General features: G+C 37.6%; 1 protein-coding gene across 5 annotated transcripts in view; it reads left to right on the forward strand.

The window, feature by feature from the left end:
* Positions 1–22,937, forward strand: part of LOC109110023 (zinc finger protein ZFPM1-like) — a 70,267-nt gene that overhangs the window by 10,828 nt on the left and 36,502 nt on the right. Inside the window, exons 1-2 of one of the 5 annotated variants that reach the window (XM_042775360.1) lie at positions 18,058–18,444; positions 20,505–20,657. The exons of 3 other annotated variants lie outside the window; for them this stretch is intronic. The gene's annotated coding sequence lies outside the window, so the exon portion shown is untranslated. Of the gene's footprint in view, positions 1–18,057; positions 18,445–20,504; positions 20,658–22,937 lie in introns of those variants that run through there. One more of the 5 variants, XM_042775359.1, reaches the window with a different exon arrangement.

Consider the following 22,937-nt stretch of genomic DNA (forward strand, 5'->3'; position numbering starts at 1 on the left):
AGGTTTGGCGATGCTGGAAGCAGCTTGTAGCTGGCTGACCGTTGATTTCCCACAGCGGCCGGAGGAAGTAGCCTGGCAGCGCGTGGGCAACCCTATCACTGCTGATGACCTCCCATCTGCAATAACACGCTCTTCCAGGGTGCTTTTTTTTTCTTTATCACCGATTGCTTCGAGATACCATGCTGATATAACCGATTACATCCTTTTGTGTACAGTTAACCATATCCGCACTGTCTCTCCCTTCTTGCCTCTCACCTGTGTTTTCCACTCATCCAACTGTGGATTTTCCTCTCACACTTCCTGGATCACATTGCTGATGTCAGAGGGACTCATGTACCATTAATGATGCAATCTAGTAGTGGCATAACTCATATCTAGGGGGTCCTTCTGCTCTGTCCATAAGTGGTATTGTCATGAATGTGTAATATAACAGATGTAATATTTTTCTTGATGGAGATGAGTGATGTTGTTTTTGGTGATTTACAGTCGCTTTTCAATCACTTAATACCGGAAATTTGGACCGATTGGCGTTGAAACTCTGTCTGTTGTACCGTCTAACTGACTATCTGTCCTTCTATCTTCCTGTCTTTCTGTCTAAGCGTCCGTTCTCTACTTACATAGAGAGCTCTCTTAAACAACGCAGTATTTGTTCAGGGCACTGTAACTGACCTTGATAGATTAGAAAGGCTTTTTACTTTCTGTGGGAGTATGAGCTTTTGAAATTATTAGTAAACGTCTGAATGTGTCTGTTTTTTTTTCCCAGCATTCGGTCTAGAAATCAGAGTTTTATTTAAACGGGAATTAAAAAGAAATATTTGAGAGTTTGCATTTGCTCCGAAAATCTTGACGCTCGCTCTGATACGGCTGCGCTTGCACAATCTGTGTGTACCTGTGTGCTGAATTCTTCACATTAGCAAGCCTGTAAAAAGCCTGCATAGGGTTAATTTGATACCAAACCTTGCGTACATTGTTAAGGGCAGTAGACCTTTTTTCAGTCTGGCTACAAAGAACAGGGAGTGGAGACGAAGAAGAAAAAAAATAAAGAAAGCATGATAAAAAGCCCTGATAAGGGAATGACTGTGTTGTGTAGGAGTTGATATCAATGTTATCTATCTGTCTTTTTCACTCTCTTAGCCCTTCTGTTGTTTTTTATGCCTTATCTCTCTCTACCAAAATGCCAGGAACAAAAAGGGAGAAAGAAAAGAAATTACCGCATGGATTATTCATGGGGCCTGCTGATAAAGCGGCTGATGCAAAAATTAAGAATATACGGGGTTATTAGGCTTTTTCTGATGGCAGTTGTTTTGCAGGATTATTTTTTTTAAAGAGGGAAGCATAAAAAACATCAGTTTGTGTGACTGTTTCTCTCTATATCTGCTAGGGCTGCACAATTAATCAAATTTCTAATTGCGTTTACAATTATGGAAGCCACGATTACGTAATCGTTCAAAGTGGCAATTAATTGTTCAAGGTCTTAAAAACTTATGTTATTCTGTGTGCTTAAGATGCTATTTTTTCTTTCTATATGTTATCTTAAGGGTTTTTCCATTGTTTTAATTTTAGTTTTAGTATAACACTGTAATACCATTCATATTTTTTATAATTTAAAAAAGAAACCAGTCCGATGTATATTTGACATTTGAGGCTTAGTACTATATAAAAGCACTCAAAGTTTTTCAGTTAGAGTGTTTTCATCTTGTTTATTTTCATATAAAAATACGGCATGCAGTTGCATCAAACAATGATAAAAACATTGTTCAGTGTAAATTGTGATAATCGTAATTAATAATCGCAATTACAATTTCAAGGGAATAATCAACAATTATGATTTTTGTCATAATCGTGCAGCCCTAATATCTGCCAAAGAGTGAGTGATTGGGCCTGGTTAACCCTTTCTGGGCTGTTTCTCAGCAGACATGCATTCCTTCTAACACATACATGTGTGCGCTCACACACACACACACAAGTGAAGTCATGGCCTAATGGTGGGAAGTCGTGGCCTAATGGTTAGAGAGTTTGACTCCTAACCCTAAGGTTGTGAGTTCGAGTCTCGGGCTGGCAATACCATGACTGAGGTGCCCTTGAGCAAGGCACCGACCCCCCCCAACTGCTCCCCGGGCGCCGCAGCATAAATGGCTGCCCACTGCTCCGGGTGTGTGTTCACGGTGTGTGTGTGTTGACTTCTGTGTGTGTGTGCACTTTGGATGTGTTAAATTCTGAATTCACGAATTCTGAGTATGGGTCACCATACTTGGCTGTATGTCACGTCACTTTCACTTTCACACACACACCTCAGCGTTTTTAGAGCTGCTGGTCTCTGATAAGGCTATCCTCAGTCTGACCCAAATAAAGAGGCCAAACACAGTGCACAGGCATGTAGCAGTGGGCGACAGGCATCTGTTGTTGTTGAGGACAGCTGAGTGGATAATCATTTGGGCGCAGTTCACTTTCAGCAAAAAGAGAAGGAAGGGGATGTTACATGTAATTGACCTTTATAAAACTATTTTGGCAGGCTCAGTTCAACGGCTAATTATCATAGTAAAAAAAAAAATCACTTTGACAGTTGTATTATGACTAAACGTGTGTGTCTTAAAGCGATAGTTAATCCAAAAATGAAACGGAAAAAATGATAGACTAGACTAATTGTTATGCAGCCCCTGCCATACAGCTATAGCATCATAAAGAACAGAAGGTTTTAAAGAAGCTCAAAAAAAAAAAAAAAAAAATGTTGTTGCCTAAAGAAATAGTTCTAGCATTGTGTTTCACATAAATAACTGCATGCACTATCATCAAAAAGATTGGGGTCTTTTGACAACCATAGTTTTTTTTTCTTCATGTTTGTCTCAAAAGTTTATGGTTGGCAATATTTTACAATTCAAAATAACTGTTTTCTATTTTAATGTATTTTAAAGATTTATTCCTGTGATGGCAAAGCTGAATTTTTTTGACCCCAAACTTTTGAACGGTGGGTGTGTGTTTGAAATGAAGGGTGGTAAAGGACAGAACTAAACTTTTTGGGTGAACTGTCCCTGTTATGGGTTATTTCTGTTATTCTATTTGCCTGTTTGCTGTCATATTCAATTGATATTCAAAACCTTCAATTTATTTATTTATTAACTTCTACATTTATGCTTTGGGTTCAGTAATGTTCTCTCACATCTGAGTATGGTCCAGTCAGGAGTCTTTCTGTGGAGTCCTTGTGATTTACACTTGACCCTGTTTTTTTTAGCTGAAGGTCAGGTGGTACTCCAGTCCTGCGCCCGCCCGGACGCTTCAGATTTCCTCTTGTCTTTGTGCCTCAGGCTGTTGTTTGGGAGGGCTGCATGTGTGTGAGAAGATTCAAGAGTATATAGTCTTTGTGTTTATGCATGTACATATATGATAAAATGTGAGGACGTTTGATATGTACTTTTTTCCCCACAAATGTGCATTTTCGTTGGCTCTTAAACAAGTCTGTTTTTTTTGTTTTGTTTTTTTACTTTTTTAGTTGGTTCTGAGAACCGCCCACTTTAACAGTAAGAGACCTTCTAAATGACGTGTTAAGTGACCAATCACAGTTTTGGTTTTACAAATGAGGAAAACAATGTAGGGACAAACACATTCAAATAATGGTGTTTCAGACGATGGTGGAAACATTGGTGAAAAATGTGCCTCTACTTTCAAAAATTTTGTCATCCAAGATTCGATTGTATCTGGCCATTTCAGACATTTCTAAGTGTGATACATGTCAGATGCACTATGGCTGGCCTGTACACAATTAAGACTTGTTCATAGGTTTATTTCTCATATTCATCATGATGCTTAGCTGAAGACATTAAACTGTGTCCAACTGTATAATTTCAGTCAACGTCTTTGCTTGATGCCTTACTTATTGTATGTACATTCTATATTACGCTTCTAAGTCTGAAACATATATCAGCACTTTTTAATGTTGAGAAGTCACACAAAGGCAATATGCAGCATTTGAGTTTCTGTGATACTGAGCATTATTAAATCAGATTGTGGAGTGAAAGGAATGTATAATCTCTACGAAAACTGTCATTTTAAACCTGTGCTACTGTTAGAGCCCATTTTGATCACAATCTCCTCGTGAATATCCCTTACTTGCACGCACACACACACGCACACTTGGCTCCTTTGCCCTCTCCTCTTTGTGATGTCTATCCCTCCCTCTCTCTGTTCTCCCTCCGTAAGCAGTGAGTCTTGTCTAAGTATTAGTATTAGAGGCAGCAGTGTCCCCTGAAGTAAAACAATCTGCTGTAATCTATCAGGGTGTTATCGGCCCTATCTGAGAGCTGGAGCGAGCCGGGCCGGGGCCATGGCGCCGTGCTCCGGAGCTGATAAAGTTTCAGAGTTCAGCGATGATGAATGTTAAGAAACTACACCCTCGTTAGAGAGGATGTGGACTTGGCAAGGACCATGAAGGGGGCCGCACATGAAAGGAGGGAGAGAAAGGAAAATGTTGGCACCCTGGACCAGTCGGCAGGTTAGAGGTCAAGACCCTGTTATTGCACAGACATGCTTTTGTCTTTATTTCTTCTCCTCCATCTTTTTAGATCCTTTGTTTAAAAAATCTGGGGTGTAACAATACACTGAAACTCTCACAATACTTTAAACTAAGCCAAAACAGAGTTAAAATGGACATATGATGAACAGTTAACAAAAATGTGTTCATTTAAGCAGGATAGAAATATTTGTGATTCTGCTTATGTAAAAATACAGAATTATGTTAGACACACATGCCTGCACTCTGTCCCTGACTAAATACATTTAAAAAGTGTAAATATTGTATGCTGTTAAAAATGTATTTTATTTTACATTCTTTAATAATAATGAATAAACATAGAAGCTCAAATATGTGATCATACGGTTTTGCCATATTTAATGCACTTATTGTATGTGCGATTCCTACCTTACTTTTATTTTTTTTATTGAAGTTGAAATATGTGATCATACGGTTTTGCCATATTTAATGCACTTATTGTATGTGCGAGAAAATGTAAAAATATATATAGGTAAATAAATATGTTTACTTTATGAATGTTGTAATCTTATTCAACTTTGGAAAAATAGTGATTTATTTGAAATGATGGTTAATTTGATTGATTATAAAAAGCATTTTTAAAATTATTTTTTTAGAGCATAGATAAAAATATATAGAGAGAATTTTTTTTTCAATGTCAGATGAAGGCTGAAAAAAATATTGAATGAATTGTTTTAGCTATATCATCCAGCCCTAATTTTGATTCCACATATATCACTATATCTTGATGATAAAGTTGCTGTCTTAGCATGTCTGTCTTGCTGGAGATTGAAAGTGCTTATCTCTGCCTCTGATAAACTAGTACAGTCGCTTCCCTCATGAGAAAGTTTACAGAGGACAGCTGGATGTCATCTGGAGTGACTGCTTTGTTGTCCTCTGTCATTAACTAACTAATTATTTTGTGCTTGTGAAGAACCAGCTTCTCGTATCCAGACCCCAATCCCACGAACAACTGCAAAACTGGACCCAGACCAAGCACACAGTGTGTCCTGCTCCAGCACTGTCTTCTGGCCCATCATTCCAGTGACCTCTCTGCCTAAAGCCAGCACATCAGCTGCTCCCATCTCTCAGTCCGTGTCATGCCTCAAAGTCCCCTGATGACGATGCATTTGATAAGCGCGCAGTACTTAGAAGTGCACAGTGCAAATAGCCGATAAAGCATTATTTTCCTGACAGATATTAAGTGCTTAGAGTTAAAATTTCAGGCTAATAGCTTTTCTGAGTCTTAACTCAAGATTTGTTGTGGTGTAACAATAATAGCTCAGCTCAGTCTTGGTAGAGATGTGAGATGTTTCGTCAATGCGAAAACCTTCGTGTAATTCACCAATCACCTTCAATCTTTCAAGTTTAACTAGGTGATAATAGTTGCATAATGGTTTTGTTATTTATTTATCGATATTGCAAATGTTATGCTCATTTCCCCTGTTTTTACATTTTAGTAGATTTTTTTTTTTAGTTAATCTTTAAAAATATATAGGTACAAAATGTATTGATTGTTGGCCTACATTGGATTTTCTTTTTTTTAAAACGATAACTATTATTTAAATGTCCATATGCATTTCCCCGGTTTTCACATTTAGATGACCTTTGCTGTAATCTAATGCTTACTTAAATTTAATCCTTAAAAATGTAAAAACACTTAAATGTAATTGATGTAGGTGATTATCTATTTTCATACTGTACATTATAATGTTGTTATATCTGCCTATATCCACTAAAATTGGTTTTAGTTTTTAGTGTTGTATTTTTCTTTAGATTTATTTTGAATTTTAATATTGGACATTTTTGGTTATTATCTGCCATAACAAAAATAATTTACGTTTGGTCACGGTTTTAGTATTAGTGCATCCCTAGTTACAAAATTGGTATTTAAATGAATTAATCAACATTGTTTTTATTGCAAATAGGCCTCATTTTTATAAAAACTAGGGGCCTGGATTGCAGTGGAGATTTTATTTATCTTATTTTTTTGGGACTGTGTTTGCATCCTAATCTCTTTAGTGTATCATGCATTAAAAATATCAAAAAGGGATGCGAATAAACAATGCATCCACTAAAGTGGATACAATTAATTCTTGGTCAATTCTCTCACTCTCGTCTGAATTGGACCATAACGGACCTTCTTAAGAGCACGCCTCTCATTCCCTCCTCGTGAGAAGTCATCTTTGAGTCTCCCGATAAATAGAACGTAGTTCTTAGTCTTAAAAGACGGGTATACCATTGTGATCATGACTAAGTTCATGAGCGTATAATGGAAGCTAATGTGACGCAGGGCACGGGAATCTTTGTTCGCAGAAGTGCAGAGCGTTTAATAGAATCTGATAGGCGTCAGTCCCAGGGCCCAGAGGACAGAGGGGGGACTACGCGCTCATCAAGGAAGTCTTTGCTCATCAAGGGAGTCAGGCGCTCTCTGAAGGAATAATTTGTCAATAATTGGCCGTGTCAGTCTCGTTAGACATTTGATAATGTCCCGTTTCTTTAGGGTCGGCCTGGCAAATATCTCCAATGAAAAGCAGCGCATGGCAGCAGATCCCGGCTCCCGATAGCACCATTAAGGGCTTTAGAAGTATTTTAGCTGAATTCACACAAAGCAAAAATAGATAAATAGTGAAAAAGAAAAGTGGAACATCAACTGTCAGGGAAGCGATATGGACTATAAAAATCAGTGGGGAGGGATGTGAGATAAAAGATTCTCCCTTTTTTTCTGTCGCTGAGGCTAATTCGCTTACTCAAGCAATAGAGCAGACGTACAGTGCAGATGTGTGTGTGTGTGTCCTGTGGCCCTGTTTTAAGAACGCTTACTCTAGCACTGCAGTAAGAAATCCGAATTTAAAAGTGTTCAGTACAGGTGTCTGTTTCTGTCATTTTTGTAAAGTGTTGGATTTATTGGGGATCTTCATTTGAACATGGATGTTCTTCAGTTCTTCTGTCAGACCTCAAATCTCTTGAAAAAGTATGGGATCCATTATCCGTTCGGAGAGGCCAGGCATTCCTTTCTGCAGATATGGTGGGAAGTCTATCTCTGAAATATCTCGGAAATGGCAAACCTTCATCAGATTGCCCTTGAATCCTTGATGACAGCCACATTCCAGAGAGCTGCTCAGGTCAGTGGTTGAAGAGATGTCAGTGTAGTCTCACAGGCTTGTGTCCGACAGAATGTATGTTATTGTATGAATCTACGGCAGTGTCGTCAGAGTTCGTGTGAGGTCTATGAGCTTTCCCCTGGCTGTAGTTTGGGAAGGTGTCCCTTAGTGCCTATCAGAACAGAGATCAGCCTGATACAAGCTGTCAAGCCCTGCTCTTGTTCACCCTGTGACCTTTCAGTCAACTGGCCCCGGTTTGCATGCACGGTTGCTCTTTCCTTTTTATGCAAATACACTGTCAGAGGTTGCTGAGAGAAGCCTCGGCCCTGCCTGGAAACTGAAGTGTATATATTGGTTTCAGTGTGGACAAAAAATGAAGTAATATGTTTGTTCTATTTAGAAACACAAATATAAATTAGGCCTATATATTTGGATTTTTGATTTGATGATATTTAAGCAAATCTTTTTTTTTTTTTCGTTTCATAAAGTTCATTGTTGATCAGTATCTTTTAACTGACCAGAAAATAAATGACAATTCAATCTGATATTTGTCTTTTATTATTTGCATAATCCTATACCACAAAACAAACTAAATTATTTTTTATATATATTTTTATAAATGCTTTAATTAAGGAGACCTTATGTTAAAGTCTAAAAAATAGAATATATATATATATATAATAGTTGATTTAAAAAAAATTATATAAATTTATTCTAATTGCATTTTAATAGCTATTTATCGGTTATAGGTCATAACAAGAAAATAACTACTGGCTTATCAGTATCGGCCAGAATGTTTATCTTGTTGCATCCTTCGCATTTATATTTAATGTTTTTGAAGTCTTTGGAAAGGAATTCAATGCCCTCATCCTACTGTCGTCATGCAAATGTTTCCAAAACCTAGTTATCATGTTGAACGAATTATGTACATGTACTGAAACACTGTTGTGGATTGTGGCATGTTCTTACATACTTATACAGTCAGTGTGGTACTGAAGTGCAGGAGTTCTTATTAATCAGAAGAGCGATAAGTCTTAAGAATTGAATGAGGGGATTGTGGGTAAAGGGCTTGGCTGGGTAGGGAGGAAAGAGACAGATGCATTAATATTCTCTTCCCTGTGAAAGTGTTTCGTCGAGAAAAAAGGGAAAAGGAAGAAATGAGACATCTATCGCTCTCACCCCATGCTTTTATTTCCTATTGCCTCATCTTAAATTTCCATTATTCACCACAAAAAAGCCAAGCCAAGTCTATTCACACTCCTCTCTGACACCGGCGCCCCCCCTCACGCACACGCTCGCATACGTTCACTTCAACCAAACACCATTATTAATCATCGCTATCGGTTACTTCCATCTCTCTGCTATTTGCTGTTTAATCACTAAAATAATATCAAGAGGGGGGTATAGGGCCTGTTACCATGGCGACCAAATGGAAAAGGTCAGGGTGAGTTTATCTTATCAGCGATAGAGAATGGTTACTAATTACAGATAGGTACTACCAGTGCTCAGTCCACAGGGCCCTGCCTTAAAACACTATCAGCAATCCACACCAGTCTGATATTAAAATTATCTACAGTCATCCACATACACATGCAGACACACCTCATCCTGGCACACATCGGATGAGACGGCCCTGGGCTTTCTGAAATGTCCGTTAACCCAACTAATTCACAAATTGTGCTTAATACTACTAATAAATAGCAGCTGTGCTAGCTAGACAGTTGTTGAGAGCTGTACACGCTAGCTTTGATTTATGACAAGACCTAGTGTAGATACCATTAATGTTTCACACTAATGATGCAACCTTTATCAGTTTGAGTAAGTCATCATCAAATATTTGCTGTATTAGTATTATTGTCATGAAACCAATACCTAACATCCTGACAACAGAATCCTGTTTGCTGGTGACAAGACGTTCTGTTCCCCTGCTGAGAGCCACTGAACTGGTTTTGTAACCACTGAACTACTGACCCCAGCTAAAGTGGCTGTTTCATTTAGTTGGTTCACCAGTGTTCTTCTGAAGCGAGTCACTCTCATTAATGTTTCCTTACCATCATTTGCGGTTAATGACAAACCAGTTATAATTAGATTTAGTGAGGCTGTGGAGATAACGACGCTAATTAATGGTAGGTGTTTGTGTACGTGCATCCGCAAACATAATGTTTTAGCAGTAGTTCACCCAAAAAATGAGGATTCTGTCATTATTTACTCTTTGCTTGTGTCTTTTTTTTCCAATGAGTACTTAAAGTGAACACTGTGGACGTTCATTTTAATATAATGAAAAGTACATTAGGGCTGATTGGTTAATAAGTTGGTTGTTTTTGTCAGATCTTTTTGATGAATCTATTGATCCAGATCACAAAACTATTCTGAATGATTTGTTCATGAATCTTTGATTCAGTCCAGTTGTAACTGTTAACAGCTCACTAGAGGAGAAGGTTCTCTCTTTACGTACTCAACGTGTCAAAACTGTATCACCACATCCTAAGAAGACGCAATGCGATTAGGTTACAGCGACAAGCAATTTGGCTGTCCACACTAGACACGACACGACAGAATCACTCAAATATCACAGCCATTCAGAAACGTAGAAGCGCACTGCACTCCCAATGAAATGAACAAGTTTATCATCTAATCATCTAATATTGAACCTTTTTAACATTATTAAAAGTAAATACTGAGTGACTGATACCATCTTTGTTATGGAATACCCTTGTTGGTTCGCATGAGTTCACAGTCTTAACATACTTGTTTGCTTTAATTTATTTTCAAGATCTCAGGTAAACTATCTATTGTTGCTTTCAGTATGGCTAAAAATGTCACAAAAATACATTTTAAGCTTACATTAGACACTTTTAACATTTGAATAAAACACATAATCAGTGCCTGAGATTGTTATTGTGATTGTCATGATTTGTATGTTGTTTTGTTGTTGTTGTTTGGTTGTTTTTTTTGTTAGGAAGTGTTGTATTTTTTTTTTTTTTTGTTAGTAAAAGTGGTTTATGAAACATTGTGAGCACTCTTTTTACTAAACAGGAAGTAAATTAGTTATTTTTAGTTAAAAAATTAAATCTCATTAGTTAATTACAATGATTGGTGAATTAATTGTTTGTTTTAGTCCACAAGTACATTTAAGCCCATTTGTCCACAAATCACTGCCTCAGTGAAACAGTTGTCATTGATTTGTGAATATAGACTTGACAGACTTTAGAATTGTCTGTTTGTCATGCAAACCTGTCATGCAGCTTTCAATAGACGTCAGGAGCTTTTCACAGACTTTTATAGACTTCAAAATACTTGATATATAATGGTATGAACTACTTTTATTTAATATTTAAATGATTTTGTGTCCTCTTGGAATCTTGAAAGCTCTAGTTCCCATATATATATTTCCTTGAGATTAAAAAAAGCACAGAAACTTTCCAGGCAATTTTATATATATATAATTATAATTGCTTGGAAAGTTTTTGTGCTTTTTTTAATCTCAAGTAAATTCATTTAGATCCTTAACAACTTATTTCTGTGTTAGAAATCATGACAACAAGTTCATTTTTGGGCAGACTTTCCCTTTAAATCTGTGAATCTCTTTGCTGTTCTTTTTGTATAACTTCTATCGTTGAATGGTTTTGTTGAAGAGAGCAAACAGACATGTTCTGTTTGTTCGCGACTTAGACATCAGAGTATGCTGGTGTTTCCGTGCACTCCTTCATTTATCATCTTTGACATTTGGCTGTGCTCTCACTATCTTCCTCTCATCTGAAAAGAACACATTTTTCCCATCAGAAATCCCATTGTGACTTTTGCGTTCGAGGGGTGGTGATACTTCCTTTCGCAAACGGCATCTCTGTACGTATCTTTCCCGGGCTGCGTTCCCTCGTCTCCCCCCATCTCTTCTTCCCTCTTCTGTACTGCTCTCTCTCTCTCAACATGGATGTTATCAGAGGCACTGAGGGGCTGTAGTGATGCCCTTCCTCTTGAAAATACCCCCTTTCAATCCTGCTGCCAGCTGTGAGCTGGTTTATATTTAACATACCTACTTCATCTACCCCCACCCTACGTTCTCCATACTTATCTCTGGCACCCTCACACATCGTTGTATTTTTATTTATTTCTTTAAATTTTGTGCCTGTGCGACAATGGTGAAAGATAACATTTCAACAGCAAATCCTGCCTCTTTCCCTCTCCACTATCCTGCAGATACGTTTTGGTAAGCTTGTACCTCAGATGTGGCACATAGGTACATGTACATCTGACCACAGCTGAATAATGCGAATGCATGTGAACTGATGTCTTTTGTCTGGCTTGTGAATACCTTCAGATGAGGTTCCTTTGCAATGGGTTTGGTGGGTTTGAATGGACGTAGGTGGTGCTTTATTTTAAAAGGATCATTCACGTAAAATTGAATATTATTTAATAATTTATTAAAATTATTTTATAATTTACTCTGTGTTGGCTGTTGGTAACCAAACACCAAAAAAAAAAAAAAAAAAACTTTTCTCAGAATGTATATATTTTTTTCTGCGAGCTTGCAATGGTGGTACCATTTCATTTGATGTCCCTCATGTACATCTCATATTAAGAAAATGTTTAAACCAGCAAATAATTATTAATGGATTTTATGACGCAAGTGAGAGGACCGAATGGTTTAGAAGCAGTTCTGGCCCGTGAAGTGTTTTAGTATGTGTGTGTATAACCTCTGTCCGTCTGCATCAGCTCACTCAGTAGCTCACGGTGTTGTCTGTTTTTATGTGCTTTTATGGTGATTAAGTCGTAACAATCATATAAGAGCCATAAAGGGCTTTTCTCTGCCTCCTAACCAGGAGTACAAAAGAAATGTACACACACCCACTCACACTACCAAAATATTCCTATAGAGAACACATAACATAAGTTTAAATGTGCACTTCCATTCAAAAGTTTGGATGTAAGATTAAAAAAAAAAGTTTTTGAAAGACATCTCTCATGCTCCCAAACTATAATAAAAAAGTAAAATATTATTACAATTTAAAATAACTGTTTTAATATATTTTAAAATGTGATTATGTGAATAGCTAATGTTCAGCATCATTACTCCAGTCTTCAGTGTCACATGATCCTTCAGAAATCATTCTAATATGCTGATTTGCTCTTAAAGAAACATTTCTTATTATTATCAGTGTTGAAAACAGTTGTGCTGCATAATATCCAGGTTCTTTGATGATAATTTTTTTGATGAACAGCATACTTTTGTGGCATTATACATTATAAAGGTTTTTACTGTCACCTTTGATCAATTTAATGCATCCTTGCCAAATAAAAGTATTAACTTATTTAAAAATAATTTTACTGACAACAAACTTTTGAATGGTAGTGTATTTTTTTTAATGTGAATATTTTCGCAATGCATTTTTCTGTTCCCTCTTTTCCAATAATAGGCCCCTAACTGCTGTGCCCACCAAAAATGGCTGTGTATTATATTATATTATAACAGAAAATTCTGTTGACTTTCTTAATGAGTATTTCTTATTCATATTCTTCACATTCACATTCTTATTCTGTGCACACTGTCCCAAATCTTCAAATATTTGATCAAAATTGAGTAAAGGTGAAACACCTTTCCTTTTGTATTGACAACACTTAAACTCTGTAGCATACTTTCTTTCTTGCTGCCTTAGTCACCACCCTCTGCTGCTCTTCCTTGGGGCATCTTGTTGTCTTGTGCCTCAGTCGGCACATCCACAGAGTGTTTTTGTGATCTACCATGTTTAGTCTTTAATCTGGACTGGAACAGCTTGGGATGTGTCTGTACGGGGGAGCTGGAAGATCTGCACAACCCTTTGTCTTCTTGAAGCTCAGATCTCAGGGTCAGAGTCTGGATAAACGGTGAAGGCCGTGTGCATGTCTGAGTGTGTGAATCTGTGTGGAGAGTGAGAATCATCTCTAGTAGGGGGATGGCGATGGATCTGCTGTGTTCTGTCAGAGCAGAAAGTGAAAGGCATGATGGAATGGTGAAAAGAGGGAGGGAGAGGAGGATGAGTGGTGTCTCCCACACATACCGTCGCGATGGCTGCCTCTCCCTTTTCCTCTGAAGAGTCTCAGAAGCGTTCTGGGTGAAGATGAGACTTAAGAGGGATCGCTTTCATCCTCTCTCTACTCTTTCAGCATTCACACTTAGTATAAAACACACACACACACACAAGAGTTGAGTATGTGCAAACATGCAAAGTGTCTTGGAGTATAGCGCCTGATATTAATGTATACTTTTGATATTAGTTTAATCTGAGCTTGTTTCTTTTATTGGCAATGCTGCTTGAATTAAAGAAGTTTTCATGGGAAAAGAATGTGTCTGAATATTGCCTCAGGCTTATCCAAGGACAGCTCATATCAATCAAGTTAGGGTTTGATAACATATGCAACAATGTCTTTGAGAGGCTGTTCGCCAGTACTACGAGAATCTTTTTTACCTTGTTCTGTATTTGATGATGTCAATGTCATTAACATCAGTATCTTTTGTCTTTAGACCTCCTTAAAAAGGATAGTTCACCCAAAATTAAAATGGTCACGTGTGTGAACATCCACACACCCTTAAATTGTGTATGTATGTATGTGTGTATCTTAGCAAATAATATATAATCAGAACATTCCACCAATCCAACCCCAATTAATCTAAAATAATATAATTATAATACTATTAATAATAAAAACATACTGAAAAATACACTGTAAATTGCACATCTGGATTAGTATACGATGCTAAAACTTTTTTTTTTCAGGTGAATTTAATTTTCCATGTGTTGGAAGAAGTGCACTTAAGAATAAAAGTCTATAGGACAGTTTAATTTAATTTATTTTTATTTAATGTTTATATTGACTTGTAGACTTCTATTGTAAGTGCATAAGTGCACCTTTTTTTTTTTTTGGCTGACGGACAAGTCAAGATAAAGATTGTGTTTATTGCAGAATTTGGAAACAGTCTTCAACTAAAACATGAACATAAGCAAACATACACAGGGCAGTATGTGTGCCTGCCTGTATTACGCTTGTATGTGTGTTAACAGGTTGTGACCCCTGAGTAACCCCACAGCTCCGTTTGCACTGATGCTCATTATTCCATTAAACGCGTCCTGGCAGCTTTTGCCCTGACCTCTTGAATAGACAGAGCGCTTGATGCAGCTTAGGGACTCTTTAGCTAAACATACAGACGTACGTTTTTGTATTGATCTGAACATCCATTTGGGTGGTAGGGAGGCAGAGAAGAAGGGGTACTTCATACAAAAGAACTGTTAAAATGTATGTCAGATAAATAAGCATGATAATGTGGTGTCCATATTCTTGTCAGATTCCTTTATGCTGATATCACCGTTTCACACTCTTCATCTCTCTAGCTCTGTTCTAAACCTAGTGAGCTGCCTACTGTTAACTGTTGTTAGCATGTTATTGAGCGAATAAGTGATAACACTTTATTTATTTAATTAATAAGTGATAACACTTTATTTATTTAATTTCTGGGTTAAAAAACAAAAAAATGAATGGACGCAAAAGTACACAAACCTCCAGTTTTGGCAGTCAGCTATCTAGCCTTTGTAAAATCTTTGTCTGTTCTTCAATTTTTAAGAACATTTCCGCTTTTAATCATAAACAGAAATTTTCTGCTTCGCTCCTCCTGCACTTGAGTAAGGTGGGGTGAGCGTGGTGCAAGGAGAGAGGAGGAGAGATTGAACTGGGGGGAGTGAAGTTGCCAGGCAGCCAGAGTGGAGACCCTGGACTATCGAAGCCAGGCACGCAGACAAGAGCCAGGAGATAAGCTGCCTGATAAAAGATAGAAAATAGCAGCAGATTTCAACTTTCCCACCATCCAAGATTCACAGGGAGGAGGGGCGGCTGATTCAACTACTTATTTCATCCATCCGTATCTGTCTTTCCCCATGAACAACTTGCAAGGCTATTGAGAAGGCACACACACATTCAATCTTAGCAATGGGCATTTCACATAATGCACACAAATTCTTTTCCAGCCTTTCAACATCTATTCTGACCTTCAGAAGAAAAGTTTCCTCTGCAGCAGAAAAGGTTCTTCTCCATCACATGCTTTTCCTTTCACTCGTCTGTTTCTCTCACTCACTTCTAGCTATTCTTTTTCAGTCATTCTCTCACATAAGCACTCTTTTTCCTATCTTTCTCAGTCGGCAAACAAACACAGGCACACATGCTCAGATATGAGTTTGTTTACTTGCACGTATGATCTGTTTAGTCTATTTCTGCTGTTGGAGGAGTAAAGTATAGATGTGGCTTGGTGCAAGACGTGTGTGTGTGTGGTGAAGTGCCCATCATTGCAGGGCTCCAAACTGCGACTAAAACAGTCGCATTTGCGACCATAAATATTAATTTGCGAGTGACGTTTTTGCTGAGGTCGCCACTGGCGACTACCCGCCGAAAGCTCCTCAGGATTTAACCGCTAAAAAACTTTTCTCAGGCGGATGATTTGCTTCATTCTAGCAGCACCCCGTCTGTGATAAAACGAACTCGGGCCAAAGGTTAATATACACAACTACACCGAGTGTTGACCTGCCGTGTGTACAACAGCTTTCAGCCGAGATCGGCCCGTAGAGAAAAAGCCGTCTGTCAGCCAGAAGTGTTTTGTAGAGTCGGCGTGGCTCTGGCCCATTATCTTCTCACCGATGCCAGACTGAACCGACAGAGACACATTTCAGCCAGAATCAGCCCAAGTGTTATTGCTATCTGGGTATATATTTACATGTTATAACTTAAAAATTTGAATGTAATGCCTTTTTTCCTAATTGTTTTGCGATCAAATCTTTTGTTATGTTCACGTATTAAACTGAGACGATGCGCATTAAAGTTTTAGTGGAAAAAGAGAGTTTCAGACAGTCCTCATCTCTGCCGCACATCAGAGCTGCCGCACACAGTCTGATAAACGCAGCTCCGCTGTGCAGCGAGAGAGAAATGACGGAGACGTAAGAAGGGAAAGCGCAGAAAATACAGCGTCTATTTCGTGCACAACTTGAACAAACTAGAACAGGTAAAGCTGTCAGCTGTGTGAATATTGGCAATATAGTTAAAAATTCTCGTTTATAATAATTACTAATATGGCTTCTAAACAAGATCTTGGTCTGTGTTCTTTTAATGTGTGAACTTCATTATTTGAAGTGCAACTGCCGTCGAGTAATCGCAAAAAGCTGTGTGCTATGTCACTTTTTAATAAAAAGTACCAGCTTTAAAATTATTCCGGATTCATAATGAAATTCAAACAATACAGTTTTGGCTTTCCTTAATGGGGCAGGCGCGGTCGCTTTAGTGCCTCAGTTCAAGGGCAAGTGAACCCATTTAATCTTTCTCTTTACTAATATAGTACATAATGAACATGAATTAACATCAAAAGGTAGGCTATTTTATAAGAGAGCCTACAGTACAACTTACTGAAATGTCTCATGTAGGAGGAGCCCGCAAGCTACACTCAGTGGCCAAGTGATGCTTATGCTCCATGATACTGGTACAGATTCTGTGTAATGAACAATTCTTTGTGACTGTAGATTTCAAGCTGGAAAAGACATTTAGTTCCCACTTTAAGTGAACCTTAGTTCCCAGGTCATCTACAAGATGGATTAAAATGCTGATAAAGTCAAGAAAAGATGAGACATAAACACATGACCGTATGATTGAAATGTTAAAATGTAAATAAATAAATAAATAATAATCGTAAAATAAATAAAACACGTTTATTCTGTGGCACCTAAAAAAATTATTTGGCTCCTAAGTTTTTTTCTTATAGGAGCCAATGGCTCCTTACTCAATTTTTTTGTTTGGAGCCCTGCATTGAGTGTTTAGCGTCATCTCTAAAGAGGGAACATGTGCCTTCTCACCTCTTCCAGGAAATGGGACCAATAAGCACTTACTGTATGTATATTCCTCAGCGAGTGTTGTGGTTGTTTCTTGTCATATTTCTAGATTATCTGCAATTATATAGTAAGCATACATTTCTGTTCAAAGGTTTGGGGGTTGGTAAGATATTCTTTAACCAATTTAATGCATTCTTGCTGAAAAAAAACAATTTATTCCAAAAAAAAATAAAAAAAAAATACAAAAAAATCAAATTCTCGCTGACCCCAGGCCTTTCAGTGGTATTGTGTGTCATGTTCTGACAAATTGATCTTTGGTCTTCATGCCAACAATAGAGGTTTTTCCTGATTCCGAATTCCAAATTTCTGCATATGAATGAAAGTGTAAAAAAAAAAAAAACACAGACTTTTTTTGTCATACCAGGTTCACATAGTTAAGAAAACCCAACAGGCCATATAAATTTAATACAATCATATGAAGTCATGTTAATTTCTATAGTGAATATATTCATACTCCGCTCTAAAATTTGGTGAAAATTCCTCTTTGTGAGCAAAATCTCTATTAAAGGATTTAAATCATGCAAATTGACTTTTAACTCCTTTCATCTATGTAATTGTGAAATTTTGAATGTGAGAACCACAATCTTATGTAATAACTTGAAATGTTCTTTTTCCCCGAAAATAAAGTTTAAATGTGTTATGATAGAAATAGTAAGACTGTATCAGCGCAAATGAAAATAGATGTCAGTAGTATTTTGCCTGGGCTTTTTTTCCTCTACAGGAAGGCTCTGAAAAATTTGTGAGAGCAGGTTTGTTGATCTGTACTTGCAGGGGTAGTTTTTCTCTCAAAGAGGCATGAGAAATACCCTCAGATGCACCATTCATCTCTATGGCGACCCGACTGGCTTGTAACCTTAGAGATATCGTTGCCGACAATCGCACCTGCCCTCTGTGGACACAAAGAACAATTTCCAGAGGAGGGGTAAAATCTGATTTCTCCCTTGTTCAGTGAATCCATCTCTCTGTTTTTATTCCTCCATTCTTTCTCTCCTCTCTCTTTCAGTCTCCAGCCCTATCACCTCTCATTGACCATTATCTAGCAGACAGCTCCTGCTCATTAAGGAGTTAATTTTCTTCCCTCTATCTCTGATTAGTATAGTTGAACCTAAAGCACTGCGAATTCTTTACATTTTCCCTCACTGTTATCAAAAAGAGAAAAAGGGGAATGGGGGGATATTTAATCGTTTAAGTAGTCTTCCTAGGGAGCTGCTGCTGCCGTTTCAGTTTTTTTTTTTCTTCCCTCTTCCCAGCAATGTAAAGAAATCCTGCCGAAGCCGCCCAGCTCAGTAATTCAGTTTTTAAAGCATGGAGAAAAAAAAAAAACGACTTGATGAAATTCCACTATCAGCTCTGAACCAATATGCAAAATATCTCGCTGGAAATCAAATAGCTATTATGTTTTCATTTCCACGTCGGCATATTTGCTTAATGAAGAGGAGACAGATCAGACCGGTAGAGTCTGCAGGAGGCGATAACCGGGAACGGCTCGCAGCTATCCACACAGAGTGACGCTCCCAGTCAGAGAGAGAGAGAGAGAGAGAGATGAAGAGTGAAAGAAAGGAGAGAGCAATGGGGAAAGGAAAGAGCTTGCACAGGCGAGAGAGAGGCAGAGAAAAGGTAGAGACAGTAACATGATGGAGGGATGTAAAAAGCAGAGAAGGAAGTGTCGAGTGAGAGAAGATGATAAGGAAATCGAGGGATGTCTTTAAAACCTGCCTCTTTGCAGTGTCCTGGGCCCACGGCTGTTTGATGTTTGACAACCTGCTGACAAATCCACGGCGAGGATCAGTCAGGCCTGTTTGAAGTGCTCCGGTGCCCAGCGCACATGAATATCATCCCCACACATTATCACCTTACAATAATCAGTCATTATCATAAGTATTATAATCACTCATTCGTGTGATTTGACTGATGGAAATGAGAACAGTATCTTCCTGCGCTGTTTACTCTTTTTATTTCGTTATTAACGGGCCTCATCAAGTATAACTATATTATTTGTTCTGCGTTCGTGCTCTTTCTTAAGAGTTTTTGATTAATTATTTTTCTTTGTTCTTACTCTTTATGTTCATGCTTTGGCAAATACAAAAGATATTGTGTAAATATACTGTGGTTCTGGCAGTGTTTTATTTTTATGTCTCTCTCTCTCTTTTAAAATTTAAGTTCAGATTTAAAAAAAAAAATGTTACAGATATTGTTTACTTACCTTCATGTCTTTCATGACTTTCATCCGTTTATTGTTAAGGGAGTTATTTACAGAAGAATATCCAAGCCTCACAAAAGTGAATAGTGTACAGTACTGTTAGACAATTTTTTTGGGTATGACTTAAATCTCAAAAAACGTAGAATATAGCAGATAGGGCGTTGAAATTCTTTTATGATGCTTTTATCCACTTTCATTATATGGATAAGAGCAGCATGAACGTTCATCCAAATGTCTCCTTTTTGGATTGCACAGAATAAGAACTGTGACTCTGTCTTTTATCCTTTTTTTTATTGTCCTGCATTGTGACAACAAATATTCCATGTATGATTAATAAAGAGAAAAAACTTGCATGTATAACAAATCAACAAAATGTATTTTAAATGGAACCTAGCATGTCACACTACTGGACATTTTTTAATATTTAATCGATACCACCCATGTACAAAAAAGCTTGCTGTGTAGCCTTCAACTGTAAATGTATGAATGTGTAAATAACAACACAACATGTATAAAAGCACAAATATTCCTTTAAAATTAGTTAATCTAACAGCTGATACTGTGGGTCCTAGAGACTCCGCAGTGGAAGCTGTTAATTTAGTACAATGATTAATAATATTGCATTGCTGCCTCACTTGAATCTGTTGTCTAAGTGCCTGCTTCTAATTGTAAATGGTGTCTTGTCAGTGATGACGAGACACTTATGCCCTGTGTCTGAAGTTTTACTGAAAGAACACAAGAGTGCTATTCATTACATTTCACACCGCATGCTGTGTTGGCAGAAACAGATGGCGCGAATCTTGGCAAAGCAAGTGAAAGTCCACTCCTGTACGTCAGCGTGTCCGCAGAGGTCCCGCCAGTGCTGCGCAAGCCCTGAGGCTCCCAGCTTATCTACGGCTCCAGTGATGCTGGTGACACGAGTCCCATCCAGCCAGGTCTCTGTCTCAGCACTCGACTGGCTCATCAGTCATTTCAGCACATTTTCAGCTGGCAGATCAATAGCTCCTTTTCCCCTGTCTGTATATAAACTGATCGGTCTTCTCATCAGCTGTTTCACTTCTGAGATCAGTTTGAAATGATGCATTTGTGAAGTCTCCTTTTGAATTATCCAATTTATCTGGTCTAAACCCTGGATCCAATTAATATTACTAAGAGTGTTTTAATGCCCTTGGCTCTGATCAATGTGTGTAGCCACTTGTGCTTGAAATTCTAAGTCAGGTACCGCAATACTGTCCTGAACACACACACACACACACACACACACACACACACACACTCACAGTCAGGAAAAAACACACACACACACACAAAAAAAAAGAATATAATCTAAGGTTGCAGGTTTTGCTATGAGTATCTTTCTTCACAAGTCCCTGATTCCCGATACAAGTGGTGTTCTTTTTTTTCACTGTGTTTGGGCTGTTTGGTAATGTGGTGATTAACGTGAGGGTGAGGAAGTTTGTTCGTTTAATCAGGGCTCAGGTTTGATGTGTTGTCTCCTAGTTTAATCACTTCCGCTAAGCACACTGGTTTGATGTGGACGGGGCCGCTTAATAAAGCCCTATCTCCTCCGCCTTCATCAGCTTTCTCACTTTGTTCTGTCTGTTCGAGTGCCAGTTAGTACTCAAAAGTGTATTTCTTTCAGTTCATCATAATAGACAAAATAGGGGCTTTTACAATTTAAGGTTTAGTCCTTAAAAATGGACAAAAGTTAGCATTTTTTTTAATTAAACAGTTTTATAATTTGTGTTAACATCATTACATTTAATTATCATTTTTACATGTTTAAATTATATTTCAGTGCGATCTCAGATATTTAACCTGCTGTATATATCAAAAAGCACTCCCAGTTCTAAATGTTCTTGAGTGCCAGATTTTTTTCCTCTTTTTTTTTTTTTTCATTAAATTTATGGCAAATAAACTTGTCTGCTGACGTTTTGTCAATGTAGACGATTCTTTTTCTGTGTTCAGTTCTGTGAAAGATACATATTATTCGTCGTGTAAGATGAAGAGGGTGAGCAGAAACTTTTTCCGCGCCATTTGATGTCAGAAAGCAGTGATGCGGCGATTTATTCATTAAACCAGAGCAGAAATAGGAAAGAAAATCATAATTCAGACTTAGATTTAAACATGAAATGTAATTGGAATTTTAAACAGAGGAGCCCCTTTGTACAATTATGATTAAAGGAAAATTAATTGTATGAAAATGTCGCCACAGATATAGAAAATTACATCTAGCAAGGCCTGCACTACATTCTAAAAATATTGCGTATGGGATCGATCTTTTTTATTTTTCTCTCTCACGTCTTTTATTACTGAGGTCCAAATCTAAGTGTGTTAATTTTATCTGAAATTACAGTGAACCATGCAGGCGTGGAAGTCTAAATTAGCCTAAAGATGTTTCATTTACAAAGACAGAAACACTTTGTCAGGGAGCGATTGTTTCTAAGCATTATCTCCGCCTCGTTTTAATTGCTTTGGAAGTGAAATTAACAGAATTAGAAAAATTGCCTTTGCCTTTTTCTACAAGGCTCTTTATTCACGGGTATTGTTGTGTGCTTTGTATAGATTATAGGCCTCTTTGTTCTAGGAAGTGTAAATATATACGCCTCCAGTCACAGCTTTAACTTTGAACAATCCCCTCTCTGTTCATCACAACTTAATGAAAATTAATTTACCCAAAACTGTGGTAAAATCAGATTTTCCAACCCCTGGTAATTTTGCTTTAGATGCAGATGTGTAAAATAGTGGGTGTCCTGGTTGAATTAAGCGCACTGAGAATGCGCTTTTTGTTGAATTTATGTGCGTCTTCTCAACACGGTAATTTTGCTCATCTTAAACCTTATTAGAATAACAATATGGCCGGCGACGGTTGAATTAGCATGGAAAGCACTGTGGTGCCCACCCTTGTCTACATATTGCATTATAATATTCTTAGAGTGCTCTTTTCATTGTATAGCTTATTCTCTCTAAACTAAATTAATTTAAAACAGATTTTATGTTAAAAAAAATGTTTTACACAAGTCGTTTTATCACCAAACTTAACCTCCTGGAGAGGTTTATTTTTTTTTTAAGATCAGCTAATTAAATAGGTGTTTTTAAACACCAGCGGTTGGTTATCTCATCATGGTTGGAAAATGTAAGGTTTTGTTCAACTGCTGCCAACTGGGAATGTATTGAGTTATACAAATGAGTTAATCATCCTGTCCAGTGATACA

The sequence above is a fragment of the Cyprinus carpio genome, chromosome A18 (genome assembly GCF_018340385.1).
Source record: "Cyprinus carpio isolate SPL01 chromosome A18, ASM1834038v1, whole genome shotgun sequence".
Taxonomy (NCBI): domain Eukaryota; kingdom Metazoa; phylum Chordata; class Actinopteri; order Cypriniformes; family Cyprinidae; genus Cyprinus; species Cyprinus carpio.